The sequence below is a fragment of the Bos grunniens genome, chromosome 21 (genome assembly GCF_055505025.1).
Source record: "Bos grunniens cultivar Pamir isolate PY7600 chromosome 21, Bosgru_T2T1.0, whole genome shotgun sequence".
In the NCBI taxonomy this organism is placed as follows: domain Eukaryota; kingdom Metazoa; phylum Chordata; class Mammalia; order Artiodactyla; family Bovidae; genus Bos; species Bos grunniens.
Window position 1 is genome coordinate 20,458,649 of NC_141185.1, and position 22,054 is coordinate 20,480,702.

The 22,054-nt window shown below is 38.4% G+C and overlaps 1 protein-coding gene across 2 annotated transcripts in view; it reads left to right on the forward strand.

Moving 5' to 3' along the window:
• Positions 1 to 18,497, forward strand: part of LOC147349202 (transforming acidic coiled-coil-containing protein 3-like) — a 115,937-nt gene extending 97,440 nt beyond the window's left edge. For both annotated transcript variants that reach the window (XM_086363395.1, XM_086363390.1), the window contains exon 3: positions 18,394 to 18,497. The gene's annotated coding sequence lies outside the window, so the exon portion shown is untranslated. The remainder of the gene's footprint in view (positions 1 to 18,393) is intronic.
• Positions 18,498 to 22,054: the final 3,557 nt, after the last annotated feature.

Consider the following 22,054-nt stretch of genomic DNA (forward strand, 5'->3'; position numbering starts at 1 on the left):
CGGGGGAGCCTGGTGGGCTGCCGTCTATGGGGTCGCACAGAGTTGGACACGACTGACGCGACTTAGCAGCAGCAGCAGTAGAGCAACTAGCACTCATTTCCCTGCTTTACATATTTGGGACCAAGCTTGGGGAATTTTGGTGCATGTTGTTATGGATTGTTATGTCTTCTTTAACTCTAATCATTATGAAATGCCCTTCTTAATCCCTCATACATTTCCTTTTCTAAAGTGTGTTTTGTCTGAAAGGAGCATAGCTTCTCCAGCTCTGTTTCACATTAATATATTACCCTCCCATCTCTTTACTTTAAACCTGAGTCTTTATAAAGTGAGTTTCTTATAGACAATATATTTGTTGTTATTTTTTCCACTGTGACAATCTAATATATTTTCTAATATATTTAGAAAATTTACATTTTACTGACCAGGGTTCAGTGGCAATAAACTCCCTGTTGTTTTTGTCTCAGAAAGTTTTTTTCTTTAATATCCTGCAGTTTTGAAGAATAATGTCACTAGATTAGACTCCTGAATTGCCAAGTTTTTTTTTTCTTTTAATATTTTAAATATTGTATTCCTTTCTCTTCTTGCTCACATAGTTTCTGTTGAGAAATTTGCTGTTATTCTTATTTCTCCATAGTTAAGATGATCTTTTCCGCTGGTTTTTTTTCACGATGTTGTTTTAAGTTGACTCATAGCTCTTGGATGTTCTGGGAGGTTTTTCTCTTTGCATTTCAGTTTACTGACTTCTTATGGATCTATCTTCAGGCTTATCAATTCTTTCCTAATTTGTGTCCAGTCTCCTGATAAAATTATCAAAGATATTCTTAATTTTAATTACTGTATTTTTTATTTCTAGCATTTAAAAATTCATGCTTAGCGTTTCTAGTTTCTATTTCTCTGTTCACATTACTCAGCCTTTTTGTTGTTTACATTTTCCATGGAAGCTTTTAATATATTAATCATAGTTATTTTAAATTTTTTACCATCTAATAACTCCAGTATTTGTGACATATCTAATCCTGGTTCTGATAATTGCTTTGTCTCTTCAGTCTATGTGTTTTCTTGCCTTCTTGCATGACTTGTAACTTTTTGTTGAATGATGGACATGATGTATTGGATAATAGGAACAGGGATAAATAGGCCATTAGTTTGAGGATTTCTGTTAACTTAGCTAGGGGTTGAGCTGTGTTTAGGTACTGTAGGTGCCATAGGCTTGAAATTACTCCAGTTTCCTTGTTTTTGTTTCTCCTATCACCTTTAAGTCCTTGTTAAGAACTTCTATTTAGATAGTCTCTATTCTGCAATTTTTTCAGCTGTAATCCAAGGTATAATTAGCTGGAGCCCTGCTAATGCAGTGGTAAGACGTGGAAATAGGAACGCTTCCTATGTTCTTGTCAACTAAAAAATATAGTCACAACCTGAAAATAAAGAGTTATTTTATTTGGTTGGAATGTTTAGTACTCTGAGCCCAGGAGACAGCATCTCAGTAGCTTTGAGAAAACTGCTCCAAGGAGGCAAGAGGGGAAGTCAGGCTATATTCGAGTTTGCAACAAAAGGAGCAGGCAGTCTGAACATCAAAGATAAGCTCTCAAGTTATGGAATTTAGCATGCTATGTAAGGGAAGGTGCAAGCCTCTGGGCTCAAGGAATCCATTCCTTCCATATGCGCCTCTGCTATCTGGGCAATCCTGTTTCCTGTTCACTTTGCTCCTTGCATGTTCACAGTGCCTCCTCAGTCACCTTGGAGGGTGGCAGCATCCCCTGGATCAGTTTTGGGAGCCCTCACTTATATTTGAGTGAACTCTGGAAGTTGGTGATGGACAGGGAGGCCTGACGTGCTGCAATTCATGGGGTCGCAGAGTCGGACACAACTGAGCGACTGAAATGAACTGAACTGAACTGAACTGATTCATATTTGGAGGCCAAAATTCACTGATGGCCGTGATATTTTTTGTTTATTAATATGTAAGGAAATCTTTTCATTTCACAGTCTTTTAATTAAAATCAGTCTTTCAGGAGACCTGTATCTCTGGACTGTGCCCTTCACAACAGTTGGATAACTTCTCCTCACCTTGGTGAGACAGGAAGACTAGAGATGGATGAAATCAGGAAATACCTGCCCCTTCCCTTGTGGCTCAGCTGGTAAAGAATCTGCCTGCAATGCGGGAGACCTGGGTTCCATCCCTGGGTTGGGAAGATCCCCTAGAGAAGGGAAAGGCTACCCACTGTAGTATTCTGGCCTAGAGAATTCATGGACTGTATAGCCCATGTGTTCGAAAAGTCGGACACAACTGAGCGACTTTCACTTTCACTTCACTTCACTTTCCCTTCCTTGGGGTGAAACAATGGTCTGATAGCCCCGACAGCATGCTTTGTTATGGAGAATGCTCTAGGATGTTGTTCAGTATCTCAGTCTTGTCTCTTTGCAACCCTATGGACTGCAGCATGCCAGGTTTCCCTGTCCTTCACTATCTCCTGGAGTTTGCTCAAATGGCAACCCACTCCAGTGTTCTTGCCTGGAGAATCCCAAGGGCAGGGGAGCCTGGTGGGCTGCCGTCTATGGGGTCGCACAGAGTTGGATATGACTGAAGCGACTTAGCAGCATGTCCATTTAGTTGATGATACCATCCAAGTCGGAGAAGGCAATGGCACCCCACTCCAGTACTCTTGACTGGAAAATCCCATGGATGAAGGAGCCTGGTAGGCTGCAGTCCATGGGGTTGCTAAGAGTCGGACACAACTGATCAACTTAACTTTCACTTTTCACTTTCATGCATTGGAGAAGGAAATGGCTCCAAGTATCTCATCCTCTGTTGCCCCCTTCTCCTAGGCCTAGTTCCATTGGTTACTTTCCCCTTCCTTCTGCCAGAGTTACCAGGGGATCTTAATAAGATCTTCACAGTGAGAGTCCGGTAGGATTGTTGGTTAAAACACACAAAAGCATAGAATCTAAGGTTGTGGTCATTAAGTGTTTCTTAATCTCATGCTAGTCCACACTCAGCCTTTGGCAGTTTGTCTCAGTTACCATTTAAGTGCCACTCTCAGTTAATTTCTCCAGAAGCCTCTGCTCCACCCAGGGAAGCATATCTCAACCATGGCCTTCTGGATTTGACTGTCTTTCCATACTTCCTGCGGGTGGCTTGCATTGTGATCTCAGGTTTTGTGAGGGGTCCAAGGAAAGTAGTTAACTTTTGGCTAATTCAGCTGTTTTCTTGTTGTAATAAGCTCTTTACATTTTGTAGTTGAAACCAGAAGTCTCCAGTGTAGGGAGTTTAAATACCCACAAAGTTAACATTAAATTCATTATATTTTTCTCCAAAACCATGATATGAATCATTACTATAGAACTCAAAATTTTTGACTGTGTTAATCCCATGATAACTTAGTTTTTTATTATTCTGGTAACAGAGCATGGAATAGACTGACATATTTGAAAAAAATAAATGATAGGAAGCTATTGGAAAAAAAAACTTCTGCAAAACTTACACAGTAGGCTTGAATTGAGACACTGGAAATTAAAAAAGGGAGTTTAGTACAGAAAAATATGAAGTAAAAGTAATAGAATTATTTGGTTACAGCTAATGAGAAGGGAGGAATCAAAGCTAAGTATGAGCATTCTCAATTATTTGGACATGATGGTTACTTAAAGATTCTCCAAAACAGAATAATAGCATATTCTTATATAACATTACAGTTACTCCAAAAGTATCTTCTTAGGACAAATAACTGCTACTGATAACTAATAAAGGTCTTGAACTAACTAACTGATAACTAAGGTCTTGAGCTCATCATGCAGTTTCTCAATCAGTTATTCTTTCCTGAACTGCCTTAAATATGTCTTAGGCAGAGATTCTAAAATTAATTTTGTGAGCTCAGCAACCTTGGGAACCTCATCAGAGTATCTTGACACAAGTCAACTATCATTGCAAGTGGGGTATTTATTACAGGAATCAGACAATAGCTTTTTTATTTGAGTGTATTTTATGCTTAGAATCCATGATAGAGATCTATTCAAATGCTTGGTATTGAGAGTGTTAATAGCCTCAGGAGGGAGGCAGAGGTCCCCAAGTGGCAGGAGGAAATAAAACTGCAAGTGGCAGACTTTTTTTTTTTTCTTTTCTTTTCTCTTCTAATCCTGTGTTGTCATGGTGACACCTGGCTCCACCAGAACTTAACTTTCTCAAACTTTGAGCTAAGGGATGCATTTTTCTTATGGAAATATCTTCCTTTATTCCTTAATGAACTATGTATTTGCTTGAAAATCTGCCTTTCTTCAAGATTCATGTCAGTTGTTTCATGGCCTGGATGACTCACCTGTACCAGTGCTATCTCAGAATGCGTGGTGTGGGTGAGGGGCCTGGTGCAACTCCCTCAGTTTTGAGGTGTTTCCATTCCCTAATTAGCGGCTTTGCTAATAGGTATATAACTCCTTTTTAAAAACTAGCAAGGAGGCATTCATTCTGTCCCCTTCTGATGTCAATGTCAGAAGCTTTCTCTATCTCTTTTACGCTTTAATAAACCTTGTTTCACAAAAAGCTCTGAGCAATCGCGCCTTGTCCCTGGCCCTGGATTAGTTCCTCTCCTCCCGAAGCCATGAATCTTGGTGTCACACACAGCTCATAGCAGCAGGCTTTCAGTATTAAAACTATCCCAAGTAGACCTTGGGAACTGCTCTTATTTACCCACTACTATTCTGAAGAAATATTCAGAAATTTCTAAAACCTACTCTTATCGCTAATACACATTGTTTCACGTAGTGGAGCAATAAACCTTGTAAAGCCCCAGCAAGAAACATAACCAAAAAAAAAAAAAAATATATATATATATATATATATATATATATATCTGGCCACCACTTTCAAACTAACTGTATTAGGCTTTAAAGCTTAGGGAAAGCACAATCATTATGCTTGTGCATGTATAACATCATCTTTCTGGCTGGAAAGCTTATTTTAAAAAATATAACTACTCTTGAAAGCTTAAAATAATTTTAAAAAGGCCATCGTCAAAAACTTCCTTTTCTTCTTACAGAAGTATCTAACACAATTGTTTTGTTTTTGACATTTTGGCTTTGCCAAAAATTGGATGAATTTTGACCACACACTCACACATCCTCACCATTGATTCAGAAAGGTAATGCTTCTGCACATCACTAGTCCCATGCCTGGGATTGTCATCAACCATAAGATTTCCAGGTAAATTTTGATATGATGTTATAGCTCTATAACTGTCACTATCTATGAATAACTTAACATATTGAAACTTAGAAAATATGTAATGTAAAATTTAAATTTGAAGGTCAGTTTTGATCTTATAAATAGTATAGGAGAAAATTTTTCTTTGAAAACATAGAACTATGAGATCTATCATTTTATAAATTATGACCTTTTAAAAACACCATTATTACCTATAAGAAAGGAGTTAAACTAAAGACCAAAGTATACAATCTACTATCTTTCACTGAAGTTTAAAAAAACTATAAACTATAGTAAAAGACAGTTTGCTCTTTTCAGTGAAGCAGGAGGTTCTGGCTTATTAAAAGTGCAATTATTCTATGCTTAGAATGTCTCTAATTTCAAACTGACTCTAGACAAGCAAAAAAAAATTCAAGGCAGATGTCAAACAGACCTCTCCTTATTAGAAACTAATTGCCTGTTTGGTTGCCTTCATCATTTGAAACACAGGGGAAATGAATGTTACTGATGTATGCATGAGCACTAGAGTATCTAAAACCACTTTTCCAACAGTTATTCTGGAAATCATCCAAAACCAATTGAAAACCAAAAGATCATTGCAAAATTTGATTCTGAAGGAAATTTTTTGATAAAGCTTATGATTTTGCATAATCAAATAACATTAATGAAAGATAGGCAATCTGTAGCACCAAAACGTCAAACCTAATCCTTCTTTAACCTACAAAATACTATATATTATTATGTATGTTTTAAAAGATGCTTGCTCCTTGGATGCTGTGACAAATCTAGACAGCATTATTAAAAACCAAAGACATCATTTTGCTGACAAAGGTTTTTCCAGTAGTTATGTACAGATGTGAAAGTTGGACCATAAAGAAGGCTGAGTGCCAAAAAATTGATGCTTTCCAGTTGTACCGGAGAAGATTCTTGAGAGTCCTTTGGACAGCATGGAGATCAAACCAGTCAGTTCTAAAGGAAATCAACCCTTAATATTCATTGAAAGGCCTGATGATGAAGCTGAAGGCCCAATACTTTGGCCACCTGATGTGAAGAGCTGACTCACTGGAAAAGACCCTGTTGCTGGGAAAGACTGAAGGCAAAAGGAGAAGAGGGCGACAGAGGATGAGATGGTTAGTCAGCATCACCAACTCAATGGACATGAATTTGAGCAAACTCCAGGAGATAGGGAAGGACAGGGGAGTCAGTTCACTGTGCTGCAGTTCATGGGGTTGCAAAGACTCAGACATGACTTAGCAACTGAACAACAACAATGTATGTTTTAATTATTTAGATATCTGAATATTTAGATATCTGATGTTAAATATTTTTTTAAAAAATGAAAACAGGTTCACATGCATTAAATTCAATTTATAATTTTCAATAATGACAACATGAAAAATTTATTTTAATCTAATATATTAAAAATATTGAAAATATGCTTGCCATTTATCTCTGAAGAATGTTATTTGTCTGGTAACCATTTATTTTAGTGAAACTCAATTATAATGAATTGATGACAGAGTCTATTTTATAGGACATCAGAGAGGAAATCTTTGGTCTCCCTTAGTTACTTTTTGCAAAATATTTCAATGTTGATTGAATATACCCTAGCATTTTTATTTAGTTAGATAGCATTTATGATCTAAATTATTTTTAATAGTCTTCTTATCTGTATTTACATGTGTTTTTTCCTAAATGGTAACCTCTGTTAGAGCAGTGACCACATCGTCATTTATTAATTGATTGATTCAATCATTCCTTTATATATATATAAACATTGGATAAGAACATAGTCTGTCCTATGCATGGAGCTAGAAATTATACTAACAGAATGAAAAAGGGAAAGGATGCCTTATAGATGGGATGGTTTCTGTTTCACCTATTTGTACCCACTAATCTAACAAAACTAGGAGAAATTTTAAATGTTTAGTTTTAAATCAAGTCACAAGTGCTTTAACATATTTTTTCTGAGGTTAGTAAAAGAGAACTCCTTTATAAATATTAATATGTTAAATGGACAAAATTGGTTTAAAATAATTAGTATAAACTCTTAAAATTGTAAAGAAGACTAAAGTCTTTTTTGAACTTAATGAAATTTTTTTATGTCCTTCATGTAAAAGAAATTAATTTTGAATTTTAGTATTTTAGTAGTGGAGAAGGCAATGGCACCCCACTCCAGTACTCCTGTCTGGAAAATCCCATGGATGGAGCCTGGTAGGCTGCAGTCCATGGGGTCGCTAAGAGTCAGACGGGACGGAGCGACTTCACTTTCACTTTTCACTTTCATGCATTGGAGGAGGAAATGACAACCCACTCCAGTGTTCTTGCCTGGAGAATCCCAGGGACGGGGGAGCCTGGTGGGCTGCCGTCTATGGGGTCGCATAGAGTCAGACATGACTGAAGCGACAGCAGCAGCAGAAGAGATTTGGAGTGCTCAGCAGGCCATTTAATATGCCTGAATAAATTCAGATCTTATCTATTCCATTTTTGTTTTTGTGTTATTAATTATTTAATCACTAGAACTACCATCCTTTTCAAATTAGGAACCTATCTAATGAACAAAGAAAATACTGACTTTTTAAACAAAATTTGGGGGAAGGATTCTTCCCATTTTTATCTAGGTAAAGCAATAGAAATGACCTGGGGTAAGGTAATAGGAACTGATTGAATAATGAGAATAAGACTGAGGCATTTTAAGGTAAGAGCAATGTAGAATCACTAGTACTTAGTTGATTGATAACAGTTTGTTTAACAGGGTAAAATTCTTATAAAGAACTCTGTACAGACCTAAAAACTTTGCTATAGCATAAAACATATTAATGAGCATTCATTCATTGATTCTTTTCAGTGGGATTAAGGACTTTTCTTTGGTTATGACCCCCCAGAGTAGGATTCCACATTGCCTTTTTTGTACAAAAAACATGTATGTTGATTTTCTATGAGTTATTTAATATTAATTACAAAGCAATTTGAATGAAGAATACTTATGGGATATCATGAATTTTTTTCCCAAAACTGTTATAACTCCCTAATCACACGCTGGTGTATGTGTGTGTGTATGTGTGATATTTATTTCTTTGGAATGATTTCAAAGGATTTGACTTACTTTCTACAGATGTAACAAATTCTTTGCATAATCAAATTTCATCAGTTTATACAATAGTTAACTACATTACATGATTACAGTTAGTTGGTATTTAAGTGTTTTTACTTATTGCCGGTTTTTCATAGTAAATTCCTTTATACTGTTCTAAGAGGTTTATTTATATTTACACAAGCAGTCCTCACAGGAACCCAATGACATAGTTGCTACTATTATCCTCATTTAGTAAATGAGGAAATACTGCAAAATAGAAGTAGCTCTCCCAAGACCATATAGCTAGCACATAGCACGTCAGGACTTAAACACAGTCTGACTCCAGAATGGGTGCTTTAACCCGTGTATCGTGCAGGCTGCTAACTGACAGACATAGGTTTATAAACAGGTATGAAAAGTGAAAATGTCAGTCATTCAGTTATGTCTGACTCTTTGCAACCCCATGGACTATCCACCAGGCTCCTTTGTCCATGGAATTCTCCAGGGAAGAATACTGGAGTAGTAGCCATTCCCTTCTCCAGGGGATCTTCCCAATGGGGATCAAACCTGGGTCTCCCCCATTGCAGGCAGATTCTTTACCTTCTGAGCTGCCAGACTCCAGAAACAGGTATAAGTGACTCTTACTAAAGAATGCAGTCCAAGTGTTGGTACATAGGCATCATCAAAGATTCAGCATGCAATTGTGCCTACAGAGAAAACAGAATGTCCATTAATTCAACAAGCCGATTAAGTGGATGTTAGTTATACTAGAGCATCACTGTAGTCACATTGTGAGAATATTCTTCAAAAAAAATCATTTGAGTTAAGTTTCTAGGAAATCTTGGGTATACAGTATAACTTAAAATTACTAGAGAACAATTCAGTTCTAGTCGCTTACAGAGTTGCTAGCTGAAGGACTTTATTTTTCTGTTTAATGTTAGATAAGCAAGAACTATGGCAAAAAAAAAAAAGAAAAATCAAGAGTAAATGTTTTTCTACCTATCTCCAAAATTAAGTACATGACTATTTTAAAGATCAGTCCTGGGGAAGTTTCCTTGATGAGGAGGATGCAGGGTGGTTCTTGCAGATGATTAATCTCAGCAAATAGAAAGTACACACTTTCTATGCACTCACTACACAAAGTCTCGAGTGCACTCCCAGATACGCCAGTTAGAGTATAAGCTTGTTGTTGTTGTTGAGTTCCTCAGTCAAGTCCAACTCTTTGCAACCCCACGGACTGCAGCACACCAGGCTTCCCTGTCCTTCACCATCTCCTGGAGCTTGCTCAGACTCATGTCCATTGAGTTCATCCAACCGTCTCATTCTCTGTCATCCCCTTCTCCTCCTGCCTTCAATCTTGCCCAGCACAGGGTATGAGGCAGTTCTTTGCATCATGTGGCCAAAGTGTTGCAGCTTCAGCTTTATCATCAATCCTGCCAGTGAATATTCAGGGATTGATTTCTTTAGGATTGACTGGTTTGATCTCCTTACAGTCCAAGGGACTCTCAAGAGTCTTCTCCAACACCACAGTTCAAAAACATCAGTTTTTCAGCACTCAGCCTTCTTTATGGTCCAACTCTCACATCCATACTTGACTACTGGAAAAGCCATAGCTTTGGCTATATGGAATTTTGTTGGCAGAGTAATGTCTCTGCTTCTTAATATGCTGTCCAGATTTGTCATAGCTTTACTTCCAAGGAGAAAGCGTCTTTTAATCGCATGGCTGTAATCACCATCTGCAGTGATTTTGGAGCCCAAAAAAATAAAGTCTGTCACTGTTTCCTTTGTTTCCCCATCTATTTGCCCTGAAGTGATGGGACAAGATGCCGCGATTTTCATTTTTTGAATTTTGGATTTTAAGCCCACTTGCTCAGTGTGTACTATAGGCTAATCCTCAATAAAAAGACTTCTTCCTTACATCCTAAGTTATATAAAACAGTCAAGAGAGTATGGGGAATTAGTCCATAAAGTTTTCCAAAGTTCTTGACACTTGTTCTACCTTTTCTAGAATGATGCTCTTTTATGAAAGTTAAATCTGGCTTATCATCCCATAACTGCTGTCTAGCCTGCGGCAAGGAGAAAGAGGAAGTGAAGAGTTTCCATTTTTAGAAATTTAATTTCACACTATAATTGCACCTAACATTTCCACCCACCTCTCATTGTTTGGAATGTGTTCAGGTGCCCATACCTAGGTAAAAAGAGGACTGAGAGTATCACCTGGACTTGGATGGCCAACGGCATGGCTTAACAATGAAAAAAGTGTAGGAGGGAAATAGATATCAGGACCAGAAGCCAATTTACTCAAAAATATTCTTTGTTAATTACTGCTTGTTAGCCAAGGAAGCAAGCATAGAGAATATAGAGATGGAAGGCATAATTCCTGCTCTGTGGAGTTCACAGACTAATGAAGGAGAAAAACAAATAAAGTCAATAAAATATAGATGCTGCTATGGTGAAATACAGAAAATGCATGGGCGGAGGAGCCTGGTAGGCTACAGTCTGTGGGGTTGCAGCTGAGCACACACAGCACGAGAAGGCCATTTGGATATGGACAAAAGTAAACTTTCTGAAGGAGAGGATATGGGAATGAAAAAGAAGGGAATGATAGGAAGCTGGAAAGCCTTGGATACCCTACAAAATAGTTTGGACTTTATCCTGCAAGTCACTATTATTGAAGAGTATTTAAGTTAGGAAATGAGATTATTAAATATGTTTTCAGAGAGATATCACTTTGGTGATCTCCTCTTCATAGGGAGAACAGTTTGAAGGATGTGACATTAGAAATAGGAATTTTTTTTCTTTTCTTAATTTTTATTTGGAGGATAATTGCTTTGTAATGTTGTGTTGGTTTCTGGCTTACATCAACATGAATCAGCCATAGGTATACATGTGTACCCTCCCTCTTGAACCTTCCTTCCACCCTCACCCCCACCGCCCCCCCCCACCCCAACCAACCCCATCCCACTCCTCCAGGTTGTCACAGAGCACTGGGTCGAGCTCCCTGTGACATACGGAAAGTTCCCATTGGCTCTCTGTTTTACATTTGGTGATGTGTATATTTCAATGCTACTCTCTGTCTGTCTCACCCTCCCCTTCCCCTGCTGTACCCACAAGTCTGTATTCTATGTCTGCATCTCTGCAAATAGCCTCATCAGTATCATTTTTCTAGATTCCATATATATGTGTAAATATACAATATTTTTCTTTCTCATTTTTACTTACTTCACTCTGTATAATAGGCTCCATGTTCATCCATCTCACTGGAACTGACTCAAATTTCTTCTTTTTCATGACTGATTAATATTCCATTGTATAAATGTACCATAGCTTTATCTATTTGTCTGTCCATGGACATCTAGGTTGCTTCCATGTACTGGCTATTGTGAATAGTGATGCAGTGAACACTGGGGTACATGTGTCATTTAGAACTGTGGTTTTCTCATGTTATATGCCCAGTAGTGGCATTGCTGGCTCATATGGCAGTTTCATTCCTAACTTTGTAAAGAAATCTCCACACTGTTCTCCACAGTGGCTATATCAATTTACATCCCACCAACAGTGCAAGAGGGTTCCCTTTTTGCCATATCCTCTCCAGCATTTATTGTTTATATTTTTTGATGATGGCCATTCTAACCAGTATGAGGTGATACCTCATTGTAGTTTTGATTTGCATGTCTCTAATAATAAGAGATGTTGAATATTTTTTCATGTGTTTATTAGCCATTTGTATGTCATCTTTGGAGAAATGTCTGTTTAGGTCTTCTGCCCCTTTTTAATTTTTTTTTTCCTGGTGTTGAGCTTCACAAGCTGCTTATATATTTTGGAGATTAATTCTTTGTCAGTTACTTCATTTGCAGTTACTTCCTCCCATTCTGAGAGTTGCCTTTTCGTCTTGTTTATAGTTTCCTTTGCTGTGCAAAAGCTTTTAAATTTAATTAGGTCCCATTTGTATAATTTTGTTTTTATTTCCATTATTCTAAGATGTGGGTCCAAGAGGATCTTGCTGTGATTTATGTCAAAGAGTGTTCTGCCTGTTTTCCTCTAAGAGTTTTATAGTTTCTGGTCTTACATTTTAGGTCTGTAATCACTTTGAGTTTATTTCTGTATATGGTATTATAAGCATTCTAATTTCATCTTTTTTTTTTTTTTTTTGCATGTAGCTGTCCAGTTTTCCCAGCACTACTTATTGAAGAGACTGTCTTTTATCCATTGCATGTTCTTGCATCCTTTGTCAAATATAAGGTGCCAGTAAGTGCATGGATTTATCTCTAGGCTTTCTATCCTATTCCATTGATCTATATTTCTGTCTTTGTGTCATTACCATACTGTCTTGATTACTGTAGCATTGTAGAATAGTCTGAAGTCAGGAAGGTTGATTCTTCCAGCTCCATTTTTCTTTCTCAAGATTACTTTGGCTATTCAAAGTCTTTTGTGTTTCCATACAAATTGTGAAATTTTCTGTTCAGTTTTGTGGAAAATACCATGTGTAGTTTGATAGGGATTGTGTGGAATCTGTAGGTTGCTTTGGATAGTATAGTTATTTTCACAATATTGATTCTTCTAATCCAAGAACATTGTATATCTCTCCATTCTGGTTGTCTGATTTCTTTCATCAGTGTCTTATCATTTTTTGTAAACAGGTCTTTTATCTACTTAAGTAGGTTTATTCCTAGGTATTTCATTCTTTTTGTTGCAATGCTGAATAGGATTGTTTCATTAATTTCTCTTTCCGATTTTCCATTGTTAGTGTATAGGAATGCAAGGGATTTCTGTATATTAATTTTATATCCTATGACTTTACTAAATTCATTGATTAGTTCTAGTAATTTTCTGGTGGCATATTTTGATTTTCTATGTATAATATCATGTCATCTGTAAACAGTGAGACTTTTATTTCTTATTTTCCAATCTGGATTCCTTTTATTCCTTTTGTTTCCCTGATTGCCGTGGCTAGTACTTCCAAAATTATATTGAATAATAGTGTTGAGTTGTTGCCTCTCACAGTCTCTCAGTAGTGTCTGTCCCTTTGCAACCCCATGGATTGCAGTATACCAGGTTTCCCTGTCTTCCACCATCTCCTGGAGTTTGCGTAAACTCATGCCCATTGAGTTGGTGATGCCATCCAATCATCTTGTGCTCTGTCACCCCCTTCTCCTCCTGCCCTCAATCTTTCCAAGCATCAGGTTCTTTTCAGATGAGTCATCTCTTCCTATTAGATAGCCAAAGTATTGGAGCTTCAGCTTTAACATCAGTCCTTCCAATGAATATTCAGGGTTGATTTTCTTTAGGGCTGACTGGTTTGATCTCCTTGCAGTCCAAGGAATTCCTAAGAGTCTTCTCCAACACTATAATTGGAAAGCATCAATTCTTTGGCACTCAGACTTCTTTATGGTCCAACTCTCAGATCCATACATGACTACCAGGAAAACACATAGCTTTGACTAGATGAACCTTGGTCAGCAAAGTAATGTCTCTGCTTTTTAATACACTGTCTAGGTCGGTGATAGCTTTTCTTCCAAGAAATAAGTGTCTTAATTGCATGGCTCCAGTCAAAATCCCCAGTGATTTTGAAGCTCAAGAAAACAAAATCTGTCACTGTTTCCATTGTTTCCCCATCTATTTGCCATGAAGTTATGGAAACAGATGCCATGATTTTAGTTTTTTGAATGTTGAGTTTTAAGCCAGCCTTTTCACTCTCCTCTTTCACCTTCATCAGGAGGCTCTTTAGTTCCTCTTCATTTTCTGCCATAAGGGTGGTATCATCTGCATATCTCCAGTTATTGATATTTCTTCTGGCAATCTTGATTCATGATTCATCCAGCCCAGCCTTTCGCATGATGTACTGTGCATAAAAGTTAAATACGGAGGGTGATGATACACAGCCCTGAGGAACTCCTTTCCCAAATTTGAACCAGTCTGTTGTTCCATGTAAGTTCTGTTTCTTTTTGACCTGCATACAGGTTTCTCAGGAGGCATGTAAGGTGGTCTGGTATTCCCACCTCTTTAAGAATATCCCACAGTTTGTTGTGATCCACATAGTCAAAGGCTTTAGCATAGTCAATGAAGCAGAAGTAAATGTTTTCTGGAATTCTCTTGCTTTTTCTGTGATCCAATGGATGTTGAAAGTTTGATCTCTGGTTCCTCTGCCTTTTCTAAATCCATCTTGTACATCTGGAAGTTCTTGATTCATGTATTGTTGAAGCCTAGCTTAAAGGATTTGGAGCATGACTTTGCTGGCATGTGAAATGAGTGCAACTGTGCTGTAATTTGAAAATTCTTTGGCATTGCCTTTCTTTGGGATTGGAATGAAAACTGACCTTTTCCTGTCTTGTGGTCACTGCTGTGTATTCCAAATTTGCTGGCATATTGATTGCAGCACTTTCACAGCATTGTCTTTTGGAATTTGAAATAGCTCTACTGGAATTTCATTACCTCCACTATATTTGTTCGTAGTGATGCTTCCCAAGGCCCACTTCACTTTGCACTCTAAGATGTCTTGTTTTAGGTGAGTGATCATACCATCATGGTTATCCAGGTCATTAAGATCTTTTTTTGTATAGTTCTTCTCTGTATTCTTGTCACCTCTTCTCAATATCTTCTGTTTCTGTTAAGTCCATACTGTTTCTGTCCTTTACTGTGCCCATCTTTGCATGAAGTGTTCCTTGGTGTCTCTTATTTTCTTGATGAGATCTCTAGTCTTTCCTATTCTATTGTTTTCCTCATTTCTTTGCATTTTTCACTTAGGAAGGCTCTTTTATCTCTGCTTGCTATTCTTTGGAACTCTGCATTCAGATGGGTATATATTTCCCTTTCTCCTTTGCCTTTTGCCTCTCTTCTTTTCTCAGCTATTTGTAAGGCCTCCTCAGACAACCATTTTGCCTTTTTGAATTTCTTTTCCTTGGGGATGGTTTTGATCACTGCCTCCTGTACAATGTTATAAATCTCCACCCATAGTTCTTCAGGCACTCTGTCTATAAGATCTAATCCCTTGAGTCTACTTGTCACTTCCACTGTACAATTATCAGGGAGTTGATATAGGTCTTACCTGAGTGGTCTAGTGGTTTTCTGTTGAGGTCCTTGAATGGACCGGAACCTGGTGGTCCAGAGTCGACTGATAAGAAAGTAAAGGAGAGAGAAAGAGGCTGATATTCCTTGGTTTATGCAGAAAGCCAATAAAGACTCTGCACAGGGCTTGCTCTGTTCACAAAGGCCTCTGGTGCACTCTCAATGGGGTGAAGGCTCAGGGTGCCTTCTTGAGAGGGTCTTAGAACCTGGGGCAGGAAAGTGAACTCAGAGAGCCTCTGCGCTCCAGGGGACCAGCCTGAAAAAGAGAGAGAGGGAGAGAGAGAGAAAGAGAAAGAAAGACACAGGGACCAGAGCTCTGATGGAGCAAAGATGTTTTAATCAACATGATGTGGGCATATATACTGTCTTACAAGGTAGTTATTCTCAGCAAAGATAAAGATTAAAATTCCAGACTTACAAAACATAGGCAATCCATATTAAAGAGAGAGAGAGTTGTAAACAATCACTTTTACTCTATGGTTCACAAGAAGGAAGAGGGTACTTATCACCATATAGAAAATCTAATGAAGGAAATGCCTGGATTCCTCAGCCCCTGGGAGAGGCTTGCCTCTCCTCTTAATTTCTGAGTATTCAGGAATTAATAAGGAACAGAGAATTCCTGACAGATCGAAAACAGCACACAGGAAGCCTCCTGTTAAATACTTCCTGACAGTTTTCCATACTTTTTTTTAAATTTAAGTCTGAATTTTTCAATAAGGAGTTCATTATCTGAGCCACAGTCAGCTCTCAGTCTTATTTTTGTTGACTGTATAGAGGTTCTCCATCTTTGGGTGCAAAGAATATGATCAATCTGATTTCAGTATTGACCATCTGGTGATGTCCTTGTGTAGAGTCATCTCTTTTGTTGTTGAAAGAAGTTGTTTTCTATGACCAGTGTGTTCTCTGGGCTAAACTCTGTTTGCTCCGCTTCATTTTGTACTCCAAGGCCAAAGTTGCCAGTTACTCCAGATATCTCTTGACTTTCTATATTTGAATTCCAGTCTCCACGATGAAAAGGACATCTTTTGCAGGGTTTTAATTCTAGAAGATCTTATAGGTCATCATAGAACCGTTCACCTTCCTTGGAATTAGTGGTTGGGGCATAGGCTTGGATTACTGTGATATTGAATGGTTTGCCTTGGAAATAAACAGAGATCATTCTGTCATTTTTGAGATTGCACCCAGGTACTGCATTTTGAACTTTTTTTTTGACTATGAAAAAGCTGGCTTAAACTCAACATTAAAAAAAAAAAAAAAAGTGTTCACGGGGTTCTCAAGGCAAAAATGCTGAAGTGGTTTGCCGTTCCCCTCTCCAGTGGACCAGTTTTTTAAGAAGTCTGCACCCCGACCCGTCTATCTTGGGTAGCCCTTCCTGGCATGGCTCATAGTTTCATTGAGTTAGACAAGGATGTGTTGCATGTGATCAGTTTGGTTAGTTTTCATGCTTGTGGTTTTCATTCTGCCCTCCGATGGATTAGTGGTGAGAGTGGACACCTTTTTTTCCTGATCTTAGAGAAAATGCTTTCAGTTTTTCACTTTTGAGAATAATGTTTGTTCTTTGTCTTATATGGCCTTTATTTTGTTGAGGTAGTTCCTTCTGTACCTACTCTGTATAGAGTTTTTATCATGAATGGGTGTTGAATTTTGTTGAAAACTTTCTCTGCATCTATTGAAATGCACATATAGTTTTAATCTTTCAAGTTGTGAATATGGTGTATCACATTGATTTGTATATATTGATGAATCTTATAATCCCTGGGATAAGCCCCTGTTGATCATGGTGTCTTATTCTTTTAATGTGTTGTTCAATACTGTTCGCTAGAATACTTTTGAGGTTTTTGCATCTATGCTCATCAGTGATACTGACCTATAATTTTTTTTTTTTTTTGGATTTGGTATCAGGGTGATGGTGGCCTTGTAGGATGAGTTTGTGAGTTGTTCCCATCCTCTGTTATTTCATGGAAGAATTTGAGCAGGAACGGTGTTAGCTTTTCTCTAAATGTGTGATAGAATTCACCCATGAAGCCATCTGGCCCTCTGCTTCTGTTTATTGGAAGATTTTGATTACAGTTTCAATTTCAGTGCTTATGATTGGCCTGTTCATATTTTCTATTCCTTCCTAGTTCAGTCTTGGAAGGTTATATACTTTTCTAAGGATTTGTCCATTTCTTACAGATGGTCCATTTTATTGGCATATAGTATTGCTCACAGTATCTCTTATGATCCTTTGTATTTCTATGTTATCTGTTGTAACTTCTCCTTGATCATTTTTAATTTTATTGATATGAGTCTTCTCCCTTTTATTCTTCCCGAGTCTGGCTAATGCTTTGTCTGTTTTGTTTATCTTCTCAAAGAACCAGCTCTTAGTCTTTTTGATTTTTGCTATTTTCTCCTTCATTTCTTTTCCATTTATTTCTGCTCTGTCCTTAATGATTTCTTCTATAAACTTTGGGATTTTTGTTCTTTTTTTCTAGTTTTTTTTAGGTGTAAGTTCAGTTGTTTATTTGATATTTTTCTGATTTATTGAGGTAGGCTTGTATTGACATAAACTTCCCTCAGCGCTGCTTTTACTGCATCCCATAGGTTGTGAGTTTGTTTGTTTTCATTGTAATTTGTTTCTAGGTAATTTATTTTCTCATTGACTTCTTCAGCGACCTCTTGGTTATTCAGAAGCATATTGTTTAGCCTCCATGTGTTTGTGTTTTTACAGTTTTTTGTTCTTTTTTTTCCTATACTTGATGTCTAATCTTAGAGTGTTTTGGTCAGGAAAAATGCTTGCTAGAAATGCAATTTTTTAAAGATTTACCAAGGCTTAACTTGTAACACAAGGTGTGATCTATCCTAGAGAATGTTGCATGTGAACTTGAGAAAAAAGTGAATTCTGCTGTTTTTTTGGATGAAATGTTCTACAGATATCAGTTAGGTCAATCTGGTCCAGTGTGTCCTTTTATGTTTTTTGTTTCCTTATTGATTTTCTGTCTGGATGATCTGTTCATTGGTGTGAGTGGGTGGTTAAAGTCCCCCATTATTATTGTGTTACTGTCGATTTCCTCTTTTATAGCTGCCTTATGTATTGAGGTACTCCTGTGTTGCTGCTGCTGCTAAGTTGCTTCAGTCACGTCCAACTCTGTGCAACCCTGTAGATGGCAGCCCACCAGGCTCCCCTGTCCCTGGGATTCTCCAGGCAAGAACACTGGAGTGCATTGCCACTTCCTTCTCCAATGCATGAAAGTCAAAAGTGAAAGTGAAGTCGCTCAATCATGTCCAACTCAGTGACCCCATGGACTGCAGTGCACCAGACTCCTCTGTCCATGGGGTTTTCCAGGCAAGAGTACTGGAGTGGGGTGCCATTGCCTTCTCTGACTCCTATGTTGAGCATATATGTATTTCTTCTTGGATTGATCCCTTGATCATTGTGTAGTGTCCTTCATTGTCTGTTGTAATGGTTTATTCTTAATGGTCTGTTTTATCTGAGTATTGCTACTCCTGCTTTCTTTTGGTTTCCATTTGCATGGACTATCTTTGTCCAGCTCTTCACTTTCAGTCTGTATGTGTCCCTAGGTCTGAAGTGGGTCTCCTGGAGACAGCATATATAGGTGTATTGTTTTTGTATACATTCAGCCAGTTTCAGTCTTTTGGTTGGAGCTTTTAATTCATTTACATGTAAGGTAATCATTGATATGTATGATCCTATTACCATTTACTTTATTGTTCTGGGCTTGTTTTTATAGATCTTTTCTTTCTCTTGTGTTTCCTGTCTAGAGAAGTTCCATTACCATTTATTGTAAAACTGAATTGATGGTGCCGAATTCTTTTAACTTTGCTTATCTATAAAGCTTTTGATTTCTCTGTTGAATCTGAATGATATCATTGCTGGGTAGAGTTACCTTGGTTGTAGATTTTTTCTTTCATCACTTTAAATATATCCTTCCACTCCCTTCTGGCCTCCAGAGTTTTTGTTGTTAGCCTTATGGGGACTCCTTGTATGTTAATTGTTGCTTTTCCCTTACTGCTCGTAATAGATTTTCTTTAAGAAAATTTGTGTTTAATTTTTGCTAGTTTAATTAATATGTGTTCAGGCATATTTCTCTTTGGGTTTATCCTGTATGGGAGTTTATGGTCTTCCTGGATCTGGGTGTCTGTTTCCTTTCCCATGTTAGGTGAGTTTTCAATTATAATTTCCTCAAATATTTTCTCATTATCCTTTCTTTTTCACTTCTTCTTCCAGAAACTCTATAATTCAAATGGTGATGTACCTAATGTTGTCCCAGAAGTCTGAGACTTTCCTCATTTCATTCTTTTTTCCTTCCACCATTCTTTCAGCTATCTTATCTACTCCTCTGCCTCAGTATTCTGCTACTGGTTGCCTCTAGTGTATTTTTTTATTTCAGTTATTATATTGTTCATTGTTGATTGTCTAGTCTTTATTTCTTCTAGATACTTCTTAAACATTTCTTGTATCTTTTCAATCTGTACTGCCATTCTGTTTATTTGTGCATCCATCTATTTTGCATTTTTTTTTCGGAGGACCATCATTACTATTATTACTCTGAAATCTTTTTCAGATAGACTGCCTATTTCCTCTTCATTTCTTTGGTCTTGTGGGTTTTTACCACATTTCTTCATCTGCTGCATCTTTCTCTGTCTCTTCATCTTGTTTAATTTACTGTGAATGGGGCCTCCTTTCTACAGGCTGCAAGGCCATTGCTCCTCTTATGTGTGGAATCTGCCCCCCCTGGGTGGGATTGGACCACTGCCTTGTGAAGCTTTCCTGACTGGGGGACTGACACCTCTGTTCTTGTCTCTCTGAAGGGCAGGTGTCATGCTTAATGGGGTGTTTGGGGGTGTCTGTGAACTTGGTATGACTTTGGGCAGCCTGTTTGCTAATGGGCAAACACTGTGTTCCTATTTTGCTGGGTTTTGGTGTTAATGTCTGGCAGTGGAGCTTGCTGACCTTTGGGTAAGATCAAATCTTAGTGGTGAGATGGAGGCCTTTCAGAGAGTCCTCACTGATTAATATTCCATGGGGTCAGGAGTTTTCTAGTGGCTCAACAGCCTGGGCTCAGGTCTCCTACCTCAAACGTTCAGGCCTGACCCCTGGTTGGAGCACCAAGGTTCCATAAGCCACACATCATAGAAAAGAAAAAGGAAGAAACAAATAGAAAAAAAAAAAATCAAACAAACATACAAACAAAAAAAGAATGGAAAGATAAACCCCCAAGACAAATGGTAGAAGCAACACTAAACAGATAAGAACACCCTTAGAAACTCACACACTCACAGAAACCAAGAAAGAGAGAAAATAGAGTTAAAACAGGAACCAAAATAGAAGAGAGCAATCAAACCCATAAACAAATCCTATACAAAACAAAAAACATGGGAAAAATTTAATATTACAAGAAAGTACAGTAAAAATTGGAAAAAGTCAAATCAATGTATTTAAAAATAACAACATTTTTTAACGGGAAAAGTAAGTAAAAATAAAAAAGGAATAATTTTAAAAAGACAACAATAAAACAATACGAGAAAGAAAACAGACAAAATAGAAAGTGATAAGATGAATGTCCTTCTCTGTTCTCTGTTGCCCTCATCACACAGTGAGCCCCAGGCAATCTGCCTACTGGGGAAGTCCTGTAATATTTCTTGGAAGGTCCCTGACTTTCTGTGGGCAGTGTGGGGTCAGATCATACTCAGAACTGGCCTTGCTCCAGATTGTACTTGTTTACAAAGCCCATGATTGCCCCCCAAAGCCCACAGTCTCAGGCTAATTAGGGAGATTCAATCTGCCATATGTATGGTTGCAAGAGTGAATTCCCTTCCCCTGGTGCTCAGCTTTGGATTTGGCCCTTCCTCTGCTGTCTGCTCCCTGCCCAGACAAGACGGGGTGAAAGTAGGGACTGATTAGCACTCATTTGCTCAGTTGGGCTGGGGAGGCAGAGGGAACGGCAGACACAGTTGGCATTTGAGGGGAGTACTTGCAGGGGCTGAGGCCTGAGGAAAGCTGCTGTAGTCTGAGGTGGCTCGTGCACTCCCCCAGGGCAATTGGCTCTCGGTCTCAGGTCCCTTGGCTGAGTGAAGCTGCATATGCTCCCAAGAAGGTATGCGCAGTGGCCTGCACCTGTCACAGCTTGGTGGCAGCTGCAACCTCAAGGGTCACCACAGTGGACTCTTGTCCCCCACCTCTAACACTCACACAGGCTTTTGCAGTGGCCAGCCGGCTAGCAATCCTCCTTTGGGATCATAAACTGCCCTTGTGGCTAGTCCCACTTCTGCCACTCATGCCTTCGCATGTACCCTCCTGTGGTCACAGACTGCAGTTTTGTCTTGCCCTCTGCCTCTGGCACTCACAAAGACAGTGCCCTGCAGCCTGTGAGCACACAAGGGTTTCTATGACAATGATCTCTTGTCAGCCCAGGCTTTTCCCTGGACTCTCTCAGCTGTTTCATAGTAGCTTCCTCAGATTATCTTCACATCAGTCAACTCCAGTCCCCTCCCTGGGGTGTAATCCCTGAAGCCTGAGCCTAGGACCCAACCTCCACTTGTCTCAGCTGGTATGCAAATAAGTGTTTCAGGCTGGGAAGTGCTGGTTGGCACTCACTTCTGTGGTGAATTCTGTCTGTTTTGCCTTCTAAGCACATGGCGCTGCTGCGTTCCCCTCCGAGGTTCCAAAGTTGCCCCCTATCCCCATCCATGAGGCGTTTTCTGAGTGTGTGGAAATTTTT